We start from the raw sequence: 15,057 nt of genomic DNA on the forward strand, positions 1-15,057 counted from the left end.
CCAACTCTTGTGAGCCCCAGGCTCCTCTGTCCATGGGATTTCCCAGGTAAGAATACTACAGTGGGTTACCATTTCCTTCTCTGGGTGGATCTTCCCGACCCAGGGATCAAACCCTGGTCTCCTTCACTGCAGGCAGATTCTTTACCCACTGAGCCAACACGATGATATGCACCAAATCCTCATTCCACAGCCTCATGTGCATGTCTGCATCTGAGTCAGACGCACAAGCTCAATCCCTGTATTCAGCAATCGTTTGTGGGAAACCTGATACACAACAGACACTCTGGGGAAGGGAACAGTAAGCAAGATGGGATTCGTCCCTTTCAAACAGGGCCTTATGATCAAGTCAAGGGAAGACGCAAGCTTACAAAGGGATCTCAGAGCAGGCAATATGGGGAATGGGAGTTCAGAGAAGAGAAAGTCAACTCTCTTGAAGGTAAAAGGAAGTTCAGGAGAGTCTTTCAGGAGGCAGAAGAATTCCAGCTGGTCTTTAGTGTGTGCAAGAGTTGTGAGTGAGCATGATGATTGAGGGAGAGAAGGTTGTCCTGAGCAAGGAACCAGAATTTTCATCAGGTGAGGCAGTAAAACTGTCCAGAGATGTGCTTTTCGATTTGTTATTTCAAGTCAAACTGCAAAAAGAGATACACAATGTACACAGTGATGGAGTATCTATGCTAGTGTCTTATTCAGGAATGTGAATCCTAGATCTAGGATCTTTGCTACATGTTTACCTGGACTAATGTCAATGGAAATATGTTCACCAACTGCATTCCATCTTAGAAAATGGAAAACTTAGATTTGCTCAGGAAGTTCTGCTTACAAAGATAGGGCTCTGCAGTCCCTTTGCAAGGTCTGAATCGCCTAGTGCAGCTGTGTTCATGGATGGAAGTTTTCTCAGTGGGGTGGGTGTCATTCTTGGTCAGTTTATACTTCTCTGTCTTTCTCACTACTATATTTCAAGCTCCTTGAAGGATGGAATCTTTATTACATGATCAACCTGAATTGCCCCTCCCCTGCACCCAGCAAGGGCTGGGCTATAATACCTCTGAGCAATGCTTAAAGAACTGAATTGAAATTAAACAGGAACATCTCAACAAACATTTGTGAGTGCCTGCTGAGTTCCAGATTGGAGAAGGCAATGGCAACCCACTCCAGTACTCTTGCCTGGGAAATCCCATGGACGGACGAGCCTGGTAAGTTAGAGTCCATGGGGTCATGAAGAGTTGGACACGACTGAGTGACTTCACTTTCACTTTTCACTTTCATGCACTGGAAAAGAAAATGGCAACCCACTCCAGTATTGTTGCCTGGAGAATCATAGGGACGGGAGCCTGGTGAGCTGCTGTCTGTGGGGTCGCACAGAGTCGGACACGACTGACATGACTTAAAAGCAGCAGCAGCTGGGTTCCAGATACTGTGTGTGTTCAGGGGGCAGGGAGGGGTTGCTCTGGGCAAGCCTTCTCCTGGACATGCATCATATATTATCAAACATCCAACTATCCCTTCCCTGGTGGCTCAGACGGTAAAGCGTCTGCCTGCAGTGCGGGAGACCCAGGTTAGATCCCTGGGTTAGGAAGACCCTCTGGAGAAGGAAATGGCAACCCACTCCAGTACTCTTGCCTGGAAAATTCCATGGACTGAGGAGCCTGGTAGGCTACAGTCCATGGGGTCACAAAAAGTCGGACACGACTGAGCAACTTCACTTTCACTTTCACAGCTATCCCTATTTCCTGTGTTAAATGTTATTCTGAGTTTGGTTTATATAACTTTCATAACTGTGAGTCTTCGAGAATGAATTATTTAGTTCTTGTGACTTAACCCTTATGTTTTTATATAACTACAAATTGAATTCTAGTTGATTAGTTGACTTAATGATACATTTTGAAGATATCTCATAAAACTATTACTAATTTAGGTATGTGGTTTTCTTTTCATTGTCATGGACTCACATTATTATGTATGCATGCATGCCAAGTCACTTCAGTCGTGTCTGACTCTTTGTGACCTCATGGACTGCAGCCCACCAGGCTCCTCTGTGCATGGATTCTCCAGGCAAGAATACCGCCTGCAGTGGGTTGCCATGCTCTCCTCCAGGGGATCTTCCTCACCCAGGGATTGAACCTGAGCCTCTTATGTCTCCTGCATTGGTAGGTGGGTTCTTTGCCACTAGCACCACCTGGGAAACCCTTATTATATATTTTATCATATATCATACTATATATTATATATTGAATATATATTATATAATATCCATAGTCTTTTATTTCACATATTTATAGGGCTTGGGCCCTGTGCCTTAAATGTCTGTGGATGTTGGGAGGGCAAAGAGGATTGAAACCTCTGCTCTCTAGGCTCCTAACTGTGTAGCAAAAGAACTAGACCCATTAGAAGGTCACGTTCATGTAACTGGTCAGTCTCTGGGAAACTAGATAAGGGGCACTTAGTTCAATCTAGGACTTCAAGGAAACCATTGAGAAGATCCCTGAACTGAATCTTGAGGGATTGGCAAGAGCTAGCTTGGGAAAGCAAGGCAGAGAGGGTAGAGGAAGCAAAACCTCAAACAGTCCAGTGCTTGAATTCCTAACAAAGCGTGAATAATATGTTAGCATCTAGCGTAGGAGTTACTGCTGCCCAGAATGTCACTGCTTTGCTAAAAGTATTGACAAATAAGTCATGACTAGAAAAACTATCTTCACAAGGAAAAAAATAACCCAGCACTCTAAAAACCAAAGGGATATAAAGATAACTTATATCTCTTTATCTGTTACTGTCTTAAAGGGAGCACAGGGTGACTTCTGGGGTACTAGGGCAGTGGCACTATTCTGTTTCATGATCTGTGTGCAAGTTATATATTTTTAGTTTGTGAAAAATAATGAGTTATATTCTTATACGTATAACTTCAATCAAGTCTTTGAAAATGTAAATGCTTATACAAATCTGTATGTATTTGTGTATAAATATTTCAATAAAGAGTTCACCTGCCAACGCAGGAAACACAAGAGACATGGGTTTGATCCCTGGGTCAGGAAGCTACCCTGGACGAGGGAATAGCAACCCACTCCAGTGTTCTTGCCTGGAGAATTCCATGGACAGAGGAGCCTGGTGGGCTACAGTCCATGGGGTGGCAAAGAGTCAGACACGACTGAGCGACTGACACTTCCCCTTCAACTAAAAGGTTTTAAAAATGAAAAAAAGAAAAAAGGTAATGTACCTGGTTTACTGTTACAGTGGAGGCTCAGAAACCCATCTGGTGTTCCCCTAAGGGGAGGATGTCTTTCCAGGACTGAGTGTCTCTCTCTGGCCTGCACTCAGTCAGCCTGCACACCGTCCCCAGCACCAGCAGGTACAGTGGAGGAGAAATGTGGCTGGGGCTTTATGGAAACATCCCTGAACAAACCTGTGGAGGGTTAACTCCGAACATCTAACACTCACAGAATTGAAACTTTCAGTGAGCATAAGCGGAGATCTATGATCCCCAGTTGTTCTTATCTGGTCTTACTGAAAAATAACGAGACCTGAGTATAAGTCAGAAGACAACTTAGACATCAATAGTGGCATGTATAGGACAGAAAAAGTTTTGCATTGTAAGAGATTTAGTGTGAATCTACATATCTAATATTGTGTGAGAGAACCCATTGAAACCACGGAGTTAGTTTCTTCCCTAGGATCTCTGCTTGTATCCACAGAGAAGGTTCTATGTGTTGAGAGATTGTCCATAGGCCCCATGTATTTTTCAGTTAGAATTTACAATAGTGTGAAGATTTGCTTCTTTAAGTAGGTATGTATTTTAAAACCCTCTATGATGTGAATCATTATAGCCTTCAAAATCGTTTGCACAGTGAACTGTTTCAGTAACAAAGACTTCATGTTTAAAAAGTGATATTTAGTTTAATCCTCAAAGCAATCCCGGAAGATAAATACTTCCTTCTTCCCACCGCTGCGCCCCTCGATACACAGACCCTTGGAGGGCCTACTCGGCTTGCCTCCTTCAGTCACTTATTGGCCTTTGCCTCAGTCATCTCTCATCTCCAGTCACCCGCTGCTGCCTGTCTCCCGTCAGTCATCTTCACCAACCTCCAGATCCCGCGTGCACTCAAGCACACCCGAGGATGGCCTGGCTGGCGCCCCTTTGTCCCGGCTCTGCCTGAGCCCGAAGCTGCTTCACTGCCATGCTGACAGCTCAGAAGTGACCCTCTCTGATCATCACCAACTCTCTGAACAACGGAAGTGTTAGTCACGTCCAACTCTCCGCGACCCCATGGACTGCAGCCTGCCAGGCTCCTCAGTCCATGGAATTTTGCAGGCAAGAATACTGGAGTGGGTAGTCATTCCCTTCCCCGGGGGATCTTTCCAAGCTCGAACCCGGGTCTCCTGCAAAGCAAGCAGATTCTTTACCATCTGAGCCAGCAGGGAAGCCCCAGCTATCTGAGTTTCTCCGATTCCTACACTTGCCTTAAACCTTACCTCTGGCCTGACTGTGACCTAACCGTGACCTTGTGAACCTTCTATGTCTTTCTGGTCTAGCATCTCTTCTCCTTGACTCACTCCTCCAGGTCATCACTCCACCAAGAGAAGCTTCTATTTCCTACCAGCTGACTCTGTTACAACACCAACTTGATCAGCCTTTAATCCCTCCAGCCATCTATTTGTTGTTGTTTTTCTCGTTCCAAAACAAGAGAACTCACATAACTAACTGTATTTACTGCATAAAAACTTTTGAACTATGTTTTCTCAATTTCTTCTGGCCTTTACAGCTGCTGATATTCTGGCTCAGCTTCTCTTCCACATGACCCAGGTGGCTGTCCCCTAAAGTTCCCTAGTCCTCAAGCATCATTCCCCTCCCCTCTCTTCAACCCCCACAGATGATCCCCTTCGGCTTTTCTAGAAGGGTAAGCTCCCTGGAAGTCCCTGAATTCATGCTCCCATTTTCTTCATCAGTAAGTGAGGAAATAGTAAAGATTACACACACCTGGTATTGCCTAGGGTATAAGGAAATGACATGCTTTAAAACTTTAGCTGGAGGATAAAGAATGGAGCAGGTCTTCTCCTTTTTGGAGGACAAACTGGAAATTAGTATCAAAACTGAGAATGCACACGCCCTTTGACCCAGTGATTTGTCTTCACTTCTAAGAATTTATTTAAGAAAAAACAAGAGGGTGAAGAAGTATGTACAGAGATGTTTACTGTGGCTTTGATGTGGTAAAAACCCTGAGACTGTTTAAATGTTCCTCTTTTGGGGGGATGACTAAATGAACTGTGCTGCAGTAAAGTGGAGTCTTCTGCAGCTGTCAAAATGCCCAGGAAGAATCCATGTGCACTGACATGGAAAGATATTCACAATATATAATAAAGTGACAAAGTCAAGTTGGAGAATCGCAGTCATTGAAAGATTCCACTTAGTTACTTATAAACGCAGTTATAAATACAGACTTAGTCAGAAAGGTGATGTGCCAAACTCCTTATACCCAAATCCAGGCCGGGGTCATAGAATGGGGACAGGTGTGTGCAGTGCTTGATCCCTACACTATACATTGTAGTCTGTAATTGTAATTTCATTATTAACTCTTTATTCACTGGGGGGTTTCTGAAACTAATGTCTGTGGCCAGCGACTTGTTCTGTAAGTGATACTGAAACACTCCAGTCAATAAGGCCCAGCATGTGTTAATATGCCTCTGGTCAATAACGTGTTAAGCGGGCATTACTTTTATAATTTAGTGATATACGAAGAAAGTAAGATAAAAGCCAGTACAAAAGCACCCTTGTTACATTTGCCAGTGTTTTATGTGTCCACCACAATCAAGGCACCCTCCTTCGAAAGGTCAAGCCTCACGCCTGTTCTCTATAAACAAGAGAAGAGGCAGAAATGCCAGGTCAACAGTAGACCTGTATGGAGACCACCCAGAGGTGATCACTCCAAACACAAGGCCAACATTTAGATATTTTCACTTTGGTTGCAGCCCGCTGCTGTTAGCTTTCTTCCTCTTTTTTTTTTCTTTCTCCAGATGGCTGAACAGATATTTTATAACAAAATTAAACAGGAAACCAGCATATGTCTTCGACACGAAGATGCACTGTACAGGAACAATAAAACCATTAGGTTCATTTTCTTTACTGCATTACATGTAACACCTTTTATGGGAAAGGTGCATATCCATTTTGATATGACTTACACCAAAATGATCAGTGATTATCAATCATGGTTTATTATTGCCACCCTTTTTTTTCCAGAAAGAGAGGGCAAAGTCATTAAATGCATGCAAAGTATCTCAGGGGCTACATAATCTAAGTTCTTACCTCATCTTCTAGAACACCCACATAACTTCTTTCCCTACTGATTCTCAGGAGAAACTCTTGTCTAAGGCTAAGTATGACCCAGATTTCATGGTCCCATCTACCACCTCCTACCTCTGCTGGGTCAACTCCACTCATTATATATATTTCCTGATGGCTCAGACAGTAAAGAATCTGCCTGCAATGCGAGAGACCCAGGTTTGATTCCTGGGTCAGGAAGATCCCTTGGAGAAGAGAATGGCTACCCACTCCAGCATTCTGCTCTGGAGAATCCCATGGACAGAGGAGCCTAGAGGGCTACAGTTCATGGAGTCCCAAAGAGTCAGACAGGACTGAGAAACTAATATTTTCACGTTCATATATATACATATATATAAATGCTTAGCTCCTATATCCCTTTCTCTCTCTTTGATTCTCCGTCAGGTTCAAATTATGCTTGTCTCCTCTAGATTCAAAGTGAAACAAAACAATAACAAATATTAACTCTAAACCAACCCTTCCTTTGTCTAAACTTTCCCTACCATCCGCTGCCCTGGCTTCCTCCTCCTCTTACTGCCAGCCTCTTTGAGGAGAGCACTCCCCGATGACCGCTCATGTGCCACAGCTCACTCACCCCCCCAGTCTGGCTCTGTTCCCCTGCTCCCTATTGAAACAGACTTCTCAGAAGCCATCGGATGAGCTCCACTTGCCGAACCTCACGCCTGTCCAAGTCGGCTGGCAGCGTGTCCCAGGGCGGGCGGCTTCCTTCCTTATGCTTTCCGCGCTTCTGCGGCTCTTCCCTCTCCTCCCTGCTGCTTCCCTCTCCACGGCTGACCCCTCTTCTGCTCCACTCTGGAAAGTGGTGTCTGCTGGCATCTCTCCTCAACTTGTCTTCACACTGTGCCTTCCTCGTCTGTGTAATTTCACTCATTCCTGCGGTTTCATCTCTCATGTAGGATGACCATCAAACCTGCACCCTTAAGCCATGCTTCTCACCTGCCTACCCAACTTACATTTCCAGAAGCTTACAACTTACATCTCTAGGTTTTTCCATGTGCCCCCAAAGCTGTGTAAATTCAGCACATCTAATGATAGTCCGCCAGTCTGTCTTAGTCCTGTTCCATCACCAGTCGCACCAGTGAGATGATTCAGAATCCTCCGTGAGTTCTCCATTCTCTCCGCCTGCATATCCTGGGGCTACATCTCCTGAAATAACTTGCAAAATCACTGACCCTCTCTTGTTCATTCTAACAGCTACTCCCCAGTCCTATTCCTCTCAACTTGAATAATACCAAAAAACAACGTCAACAAAACCAGAACATAATTCTAATCTGTCTAAAGCACGTACTAATTTACAGAGCTCTTACCTCCTGGAATTTAGACCAGCCTCATGGAAAAGTTGTGGAAGGTGGGTGGGTGGGGTACAGATCCTTCCCCATGAAATGGAGTTCAAAATAAAAATTTAATTGTGTGTATAACGGACTTTTGGACTCAGAGGCAGAGGGAGAGGGTGGGATGATTTGGGAGAATGGCACTGTAACATGTATACTATCATGTAAGAATCGAATCGCCAGTCTATGTCCGACGCAGGATACAGCATGCTTGGGGCTGGTGCACGGTGATGACCCAGAGAGATGTTATGGGGAGGGAGGTGGGAGGGGGGTTCATGTTTGGGAATGCATGTACACCCGTGGTGGATTCATGTCAATGTATGGCAAAACCAATACAGTATTGTAAAGTAAAATAAAGTAAAAAATAATAACAATAAAATAAAACAAAAAAAATAAAAATAAAAATAAAACTTCCCTGAAAAAAAAAAATTTAATTGTGACTTGGAAAATCAAAGCGATGATTCTCACACACATCTAGTTTTAGTTTTCAGTTCTGATGTGAAAAAAATAGTTTTGTGAGTTTTCGTTTTGGGGCGAGTCAGTTAATCATGATAATTTTATCAAAGATGTACCAGTTTGAATACTGGCTATGTTTGCACTTTTCTTGTGAAATGGATGAAATGAATAGCCATCATTCTTTTATAAAAAAGCCTTTCCAGGTATTTCACACTTTTATGCACTCGGTTTTCAGGAAAAAAAATACTGGCTAATACATCTATTTCCAGGAACAGTGAATAGGTATATAAACAGCAGATTAAAAATAAATGCTTCCATACATGGCTCTTCTAACAACTGTCAGGGTGTGCCGTCAAGAAAAAAACACCAGTGTTTCACAAAAGAATTATTTCATGCTTCTCTTCTTTCCTCTGAAATATTCTCGACAGGCTTGTAAGTAGTTTAGCCAAAATATGAATCAGCCCTTCAACATCACCTCCGAGGTCAAGGGAAGATTTGGGAGACTATAGGGTACAAGACTGCTAGGGTATAAACAGTCACAGAGAAGCATTCAAAGCGGCAGGTAAACTAAATGTACTTACTTACATTTTTACCTCAAGTTTTGAAGATAATCTGTTATTATACCTAATACCTTTTTAAAAAATCCTTTGTTAAAGTTAAAATCAGATGGCATATTTTATAACTTGTATTTATATGCTATATATACTATTAAAAAAAGCAAGCTCAATGTAAAAATATATAAAAATTTTGAGAGAATGAGAAGCTGTAGACATGACTACTTTGAAAGTACCTTATTTAGGTCTAAAGAAAAAGGATAGTCAATTTTGTTAAACACGGGCTCATATTTTATCTCACCAGAAAACTGAGTCTGTGTTTACCAAAAGAGCAAAGAGTTTTCCGGTAATGTCATTATTAAAAAACATAATTCTAAAAGCTGTCATTTTGAAGCTCAAGGTTGAAAATGTTTGCTATGGGATGTGCACAGTAGCAATCAGTGTTTGTTCATTTACAGTTACAAATCATGGGTTTCAGAGAGGGTTGATTTACTTTACCAACCTGTTCCCACTAGCTGGGAGCTTACAGGCCTCCAGGAAGCTCTCTGAGAAATGACAGCTGGAGGCATTGCTCCTTAAACAAGTTATTTTACAGGTAAAAAGTATGGTTCTAACAGTTGGACTTAAAAGCAAAATGCAGGATCTTGCTTCTCTGGAAAGCACAAGTTGATAATACAAGATGTGGGGTAGAAATGGGAACTAATCTCTTTCTGTATTAAAAAAAAATTGCTTTACGGAGGTAATTTTTAATCTTATAATTAACCTAGAAGTCTGGTCTAACTTTTCTAATCCATTCACTCCTATCAGAAAAATGTCTGACCCCGTCCAGGCCTCTAACTTATGCTGGAATTTTCATCTTTAATTAGCAAGAAACACCAGTGCCGTCTAATTCTCATTTTCCAATGGTGAAAAGTAATAGGTGAATGAATGTGAATGTTTCACAGAGAACATTACATGGAATACTTATTAAATAGTGTGAAGAACTGAAATAAAGTTCACTTCCTTTTTGAAAAATCAGTGTTTGGGAACCTTGGAATGGCATATAAATCATATGTTAGTCACAGAATAGAGGGGCCACCCTGACAGCTCAGCTGGTAAAGAATCTGCCTGCAATGCAGGAGACCCCAGTTCGATTCCTGGGTCGGGAAGATCCACTGGAGAAGGGATAGGCTACCCCCTCCAGTATTCTTGGGCTTCCCTTGTGGCTGAAGAATCTGCCTGCAATGCAGGGGACCTGGGTTCAGTCCCTGGGTTGAGAAGATCCCCTGGAGAAGGGAAAGGCTAACCACTCCAGTATTCTGGCCTGGAGAATTCCATGGAATGTATAGGCCACGGGGTCACAAAGTGTCGGACATGATTGAGCGACTCACTTTCACTTTCAATCACAGAATAAGGCTCTGGTAGCCTCTACGGATCACAGCATGATGAACAGCCACTGTTATCTTTGAGGGAGAAAGTGAAGATTTCAAGTATATTTTAAAAATTTGCAACTGAAGTAATAACTGATTCAAAAATGATGCCAAGAGAATGAAAGAATATGTCCATGAATGTAAAGTATATGGTATATGTGTATGTGTGTGTGCTAAGTGGCTTTAGCTGTGCCCGACTGTGCTACCCTCTGGACTATAGCCCACCGGGGTCCTGTCCATGGGATTCTCTAGGCAAGAATATTGGAGTGGGTTACCATGCCCTCCTTCAGAGGAATCTGGCCGATCCAGGGATCAAATCTGTGTCTCCTGCGTCTCCTGCATTGATAAGTGGATTCTTTACCACTAACACCACCTGTGAAGCCCAGTATGTGTGTATATATTTGCATACATCTGTGTGGTATATGGATGTGTGTGCATTTGTGTATATGGGTGCGTATGCGTCTGTATGTATATGCATGAATGTATGGGTATATGTGTGTGTATGCAGGAAAAGAAATGAACAGGAAAGGACTTTAAGGTCCTAAAATAATTCTGATGGTGGATTAGCATTTATCAGGAGCTGATCTTAATAAATGCTTTTTGTAGGTGATAAAAAAAAAATAGCATCAGCCAACAAAAATTATAGTTTTTCTCATAACAGAATTCTGGAGTTCTCATTGGCAGGTAAAGATTTTCTTTCCCGGAAGCCAGTCTTTTATTATTTTAGATTTTGTGAAAATACTTAGGCCCAGGTGCCTATGTTTTCAGTAAAAGGTACTATGTGACTTTCAGAGCAAGCAGAACACAAGAATAATCTGGAAAATGGATTACCAAGGCCTGACAGAGCTCCAGGGGAGCTTTACAGTATAAAAAAGGTTGGTTCTCATCTGGTCTCATTAACACTGGCACAATTGAGGAAGCTCAGCTCAAGGGTTGTATAATAAACGTGGAATAGTTGAGCGACATTCCTGCCCACCTTAGTTTTAAAAATCACTCTTTTTCTGCTACTAGGAGAGATTTTCAGCTCAAGTCTCTGAACTGACACCTGGTCTAGTCCATTGCCAACATTTTCCTGCTTACCTCTCATCTGGGCATATTTCTTCTGGGCCTTTTATTTGGGATTGTTTTAAGAGAGAAGGAAAAAAAAAATGTAACTCTATTTAACACAAGGTCCAAGTACACTGGCCTTATAGGAAGGAGTTTAATTAGGCCAGAGAGATAGGTGTCATTTCTGGGAAACCAGAGAGGGCCTGGGAATAGCATTTATTCCAAACCTGCTTAGTCTCAGGACAGATACCCTTTGTGGGTAGTAGAGTTATTATGAAAGAATGCCTTCAGAGATCAAAACTTTAGAGGGCAAAAGTTCAAGGGAGGATTTATTTTTACTGTTAAAAGGGAAGATGGATTATGAGTAAAATCAAGAATGCTGATTAAAATGCCAAAAGCTCAGAAAGCCCAGAAGCGCTGTTTGGTTTGCAGACTGTTTGTTTTTTCCTGAGCCAGACGCTTGCTGAATACATCTGTCTTATTCCTCAAAGGTTTTTCTAACTGGCTGCTAGTCTCACATAAAATCATTTGCCCCAGCTAGTGCATTTGTGTGTGTGTGTGGGGAGGTAGGTATGGGACAAGGTTTAGCAAAGAAAGTCCTATGGGTAAGGTGACCCTACCTATGAGTGAACTGTATTTGCAAAAGTGTGTGTGTGTGTGTGTGCACGTTGTCATGCCTGATTATTGGCAGACACAAGAAGCAAAATCATAGGTAAGACCTCATGAGAACATACTGGTGTTTCATTACAAGATATAGTGCACAAGTGATTTGAGGTCCATCAATTTCTTATGCTTCACCAATTACATCTCTCAGGGTGACTAACTGCAAGAACTTATCACCCTTTACCTAAAAAAAGCAATTTATTTTTAGAAACTGAAAGCTGTGAGGGACATGCATATGGTTTACTACAACCTTTCTTGGGGACAACCGAGATCCACAACAGCCCCAGGGCCTGCCTGAGATACAAGGCACTGTCACAGCATTTTCTTCCCCAGCTGGTGGTTATTGCCACTATGACTGTTATGGAGTTCTTTTTCCCAAGGGGAAAAAAAAATGATATATGGCCAGCAACGGACTTTTGGTTATCAAGTTCATTTATTTGCTCATCAAATGATAATGAAATGGTTCATATGGCAGGCACTATCTTAGGCTCTGGGGTCACACTGATGATGAAACAGACACAGCCTCTACTCTCATGAGGTAAAGTGAGTCTTGTGTAGTCATTAAGTCGTGCCCAACTCTTTGCGACCCCATGGACGACAGCGCCTGAGCTTTCTTCATCCTTCACTATCTCCCGGGATTTGCTCAAACTCATATCCATTGCATCAATGATGCTATCCAACCATTTCATCCTCTGTCGCCCCCTTCAAAGTGAGTCTCATAGCTGTAAAATTTGGTTCGAAAATTTTGTTCCTCTAAATACAGATGGCCAATAGGCACATGAAAGGATACTCAACATTGCCGATTATTAGAGAAACGCAAATCAAACCTACAATGAGACACCACCTCACACCAGTCAGAATGGCCATCATTAAAATCTACAGATGACAAAATTCTAGAGAGGGTGTGCAGAAAGGGGAGCCCTTCTACGCTACTGGAAGGAATGGAAGGCGGTACAGTCACTGTGCAAAACAGTATAGAGGGTCCCCAGAAAACGAAAAGTAGAATTCCCATGTAATCCAGCAGTCTCACTCTCGGGCATACACCCAGACAAAACTGTAACTCAAAAAGGTACATGCACCCCTGTGTTCACAGCAGCACTACTCACAACAGCCAAGACGTGGAAACAACACACATGCCCGCTGACACATGGATAAAGAAGACGTGTATACACACCACACCTTCTTATGTGTATATACAGCGGGCTTCCCCGGTGGCTCAGTGCTGAAGAATCTGCCTGCAACGCAGGAGCTGTGGCAGGAGCCACGGGTTCAATCGCTGGGTTGGGAAGATCCCTTAGAGAGGGAAACGCCAGCCCACTCAGTATTCTTGCCTGGGAAATCCCTTGGACAGAGGAGCCTGCAGAGTTCATGGGGTCACAAAAGGGTTGGACACGACTTAGCAACTATACAACCAAAAGTGTGTGTTTGTGTGTGTATATAAAACGGAATACTACTCAGCCATACAAAAGAACGAAAAATGCCATTTGCTGCAACATGGATACCACCAGAGATTATCATGCTATGTGAGTTAAGTCAGAAAGAGAAAGACAAATACCATGACTTCCGCATGGGATCTAAAATATGACACGGACGGACTTTATTATGAAACAGAAACAGGATCACAGACACTGAAAACAGATGGTGGCTGCCAAAGTGGGTGGGAGGTCGCAGTTACCAGATGTAAGCTTTTCTAAACAGAATGGATAAACAACTAGGTCCTACCATGCAGCACAGGGAACTGTATTTAATATCCTATGATAAACCATAATGGAAAAGAATATTTTAAAAGGAACATATATATATATATATGTATATACACACACACGTACAACCGAATTACTTTGATGTAACATAGGAATTAACACAGCACTGTAAATCAATTCTACTTCAATTTTTAAAATTTATTAAAAATAATATAAACCTTTGTTCTTCCTTTGAAGAAATGTGCAGACTAATGGCAGCCTCTGCATTTCCCATCTGAAGCACTATGGCACAAGAGGTGGCCTGGAAGCATGCCTCAGCCTCTGCCGAGAGAGCACAAAGCAGGGCCAAGTCCCAAGCGGGGAGCAGGAATGCCCTGGCTTCTCCCCAGATGCATCTGCTCCGCAGGGAGAAGACCAGGAATGAGACAGGCCAAAGTCAATCCCAGAGCATCCTGCAGGGCCGTGGAGGTCAATGAGGGCAGGGAACTCTGTGCACACACCTGCCTCAACAGCCATTTTAACAATAACAACATCAGTCTCCTCCTTGCTTCTTCCACAGACTAGGGTGGGGAAACCATGACTTACTGAGGGATGGACTCTGATCTTGTTTCTGTATGCTGTTACGTGAGGAAAAAAAAGAGAGCCTAGGTCAGGCCCTCAGCTGCAGGCAGGAAAAAAAACTTTTTAAAATGTGTCTTGGAAGCCTCTTAAAGTAGAGGCCAGTCAAGTAGATCCTGACCTTGGATACAAGTTTATCTGTGCGGCATCAGTAACAATACAGACCTAACAGGCTGACGATCGGTGAACGGGACCATCCATCAGGTGCACATCTGGAATTCTCCCACATCTTGAAGATGAGGAGCGGACACGAATGCGAATAATAATAATTAACTGTCTTCCATCCTTCTCTTAGAGAGTAGCACTTCCTCTTTCCAGAATGTGTAAAGGTTACACTTGGAACCACTCTTGTTTTGCAACTTTGTTTTAAATTACACTCAGTTTTGGCTTATTGGTTTCTGATGAGAATATTATTATTATGGGAGTTGAAAATAATTCAATAAAAACACACCCATTGAATATAGTAAAAGTCATGAGTCCATAATGATACTTTAAAAAGAGAAAATCAGAAGAAACTCATTTGAGGCAGTTAGTTCACAACCTCTTATTTGGAAACTATGTAATTAAGGGGAAAATACATTTAATGCCTTTCCAGTAGAAACTATATTGCAGGGTAAACAAATAGTTCCAGTTGATGAGATAAAGCTCTATTTCACAGAAGAATGCCTGCTGAGTGCAGAAGGATGAGACACTTCGACAATCATAATCTTGCAACTCCTTATGGGAAGGCAGGTCCAAGTGAGGACTACCCACTTGTGTTGAAGACACTAGGGGAGCAGCAGATGGGGCCTGGGAGAGTCATATGGAACCAAGTAAAACCGCAACAATATGCTGGGCATCAGGAGAAAATCAGAGCTGTACAACGGATGATCAGACTGCCATCACCCTAAACTAAGCATTGATTTTAGCCTCAGAAATGGTGGCGCAACCAGATATTATGTGTCT

The sequence above is a fragment of the Budorcas taxicolor genome, chromosome 1, assembly GCF_023091745.1.
Source record: "Budorcas taxicolor isolate Tak-1 chromosome 1, Takin1.1, whole genome shotgun sequence".
Lineage (NCBI taxonomy): Eukaryota > Metazoa > Chordata > Mammalia > Artiodactyla > Bovidae > Budorcas > Budorcas taxicolor.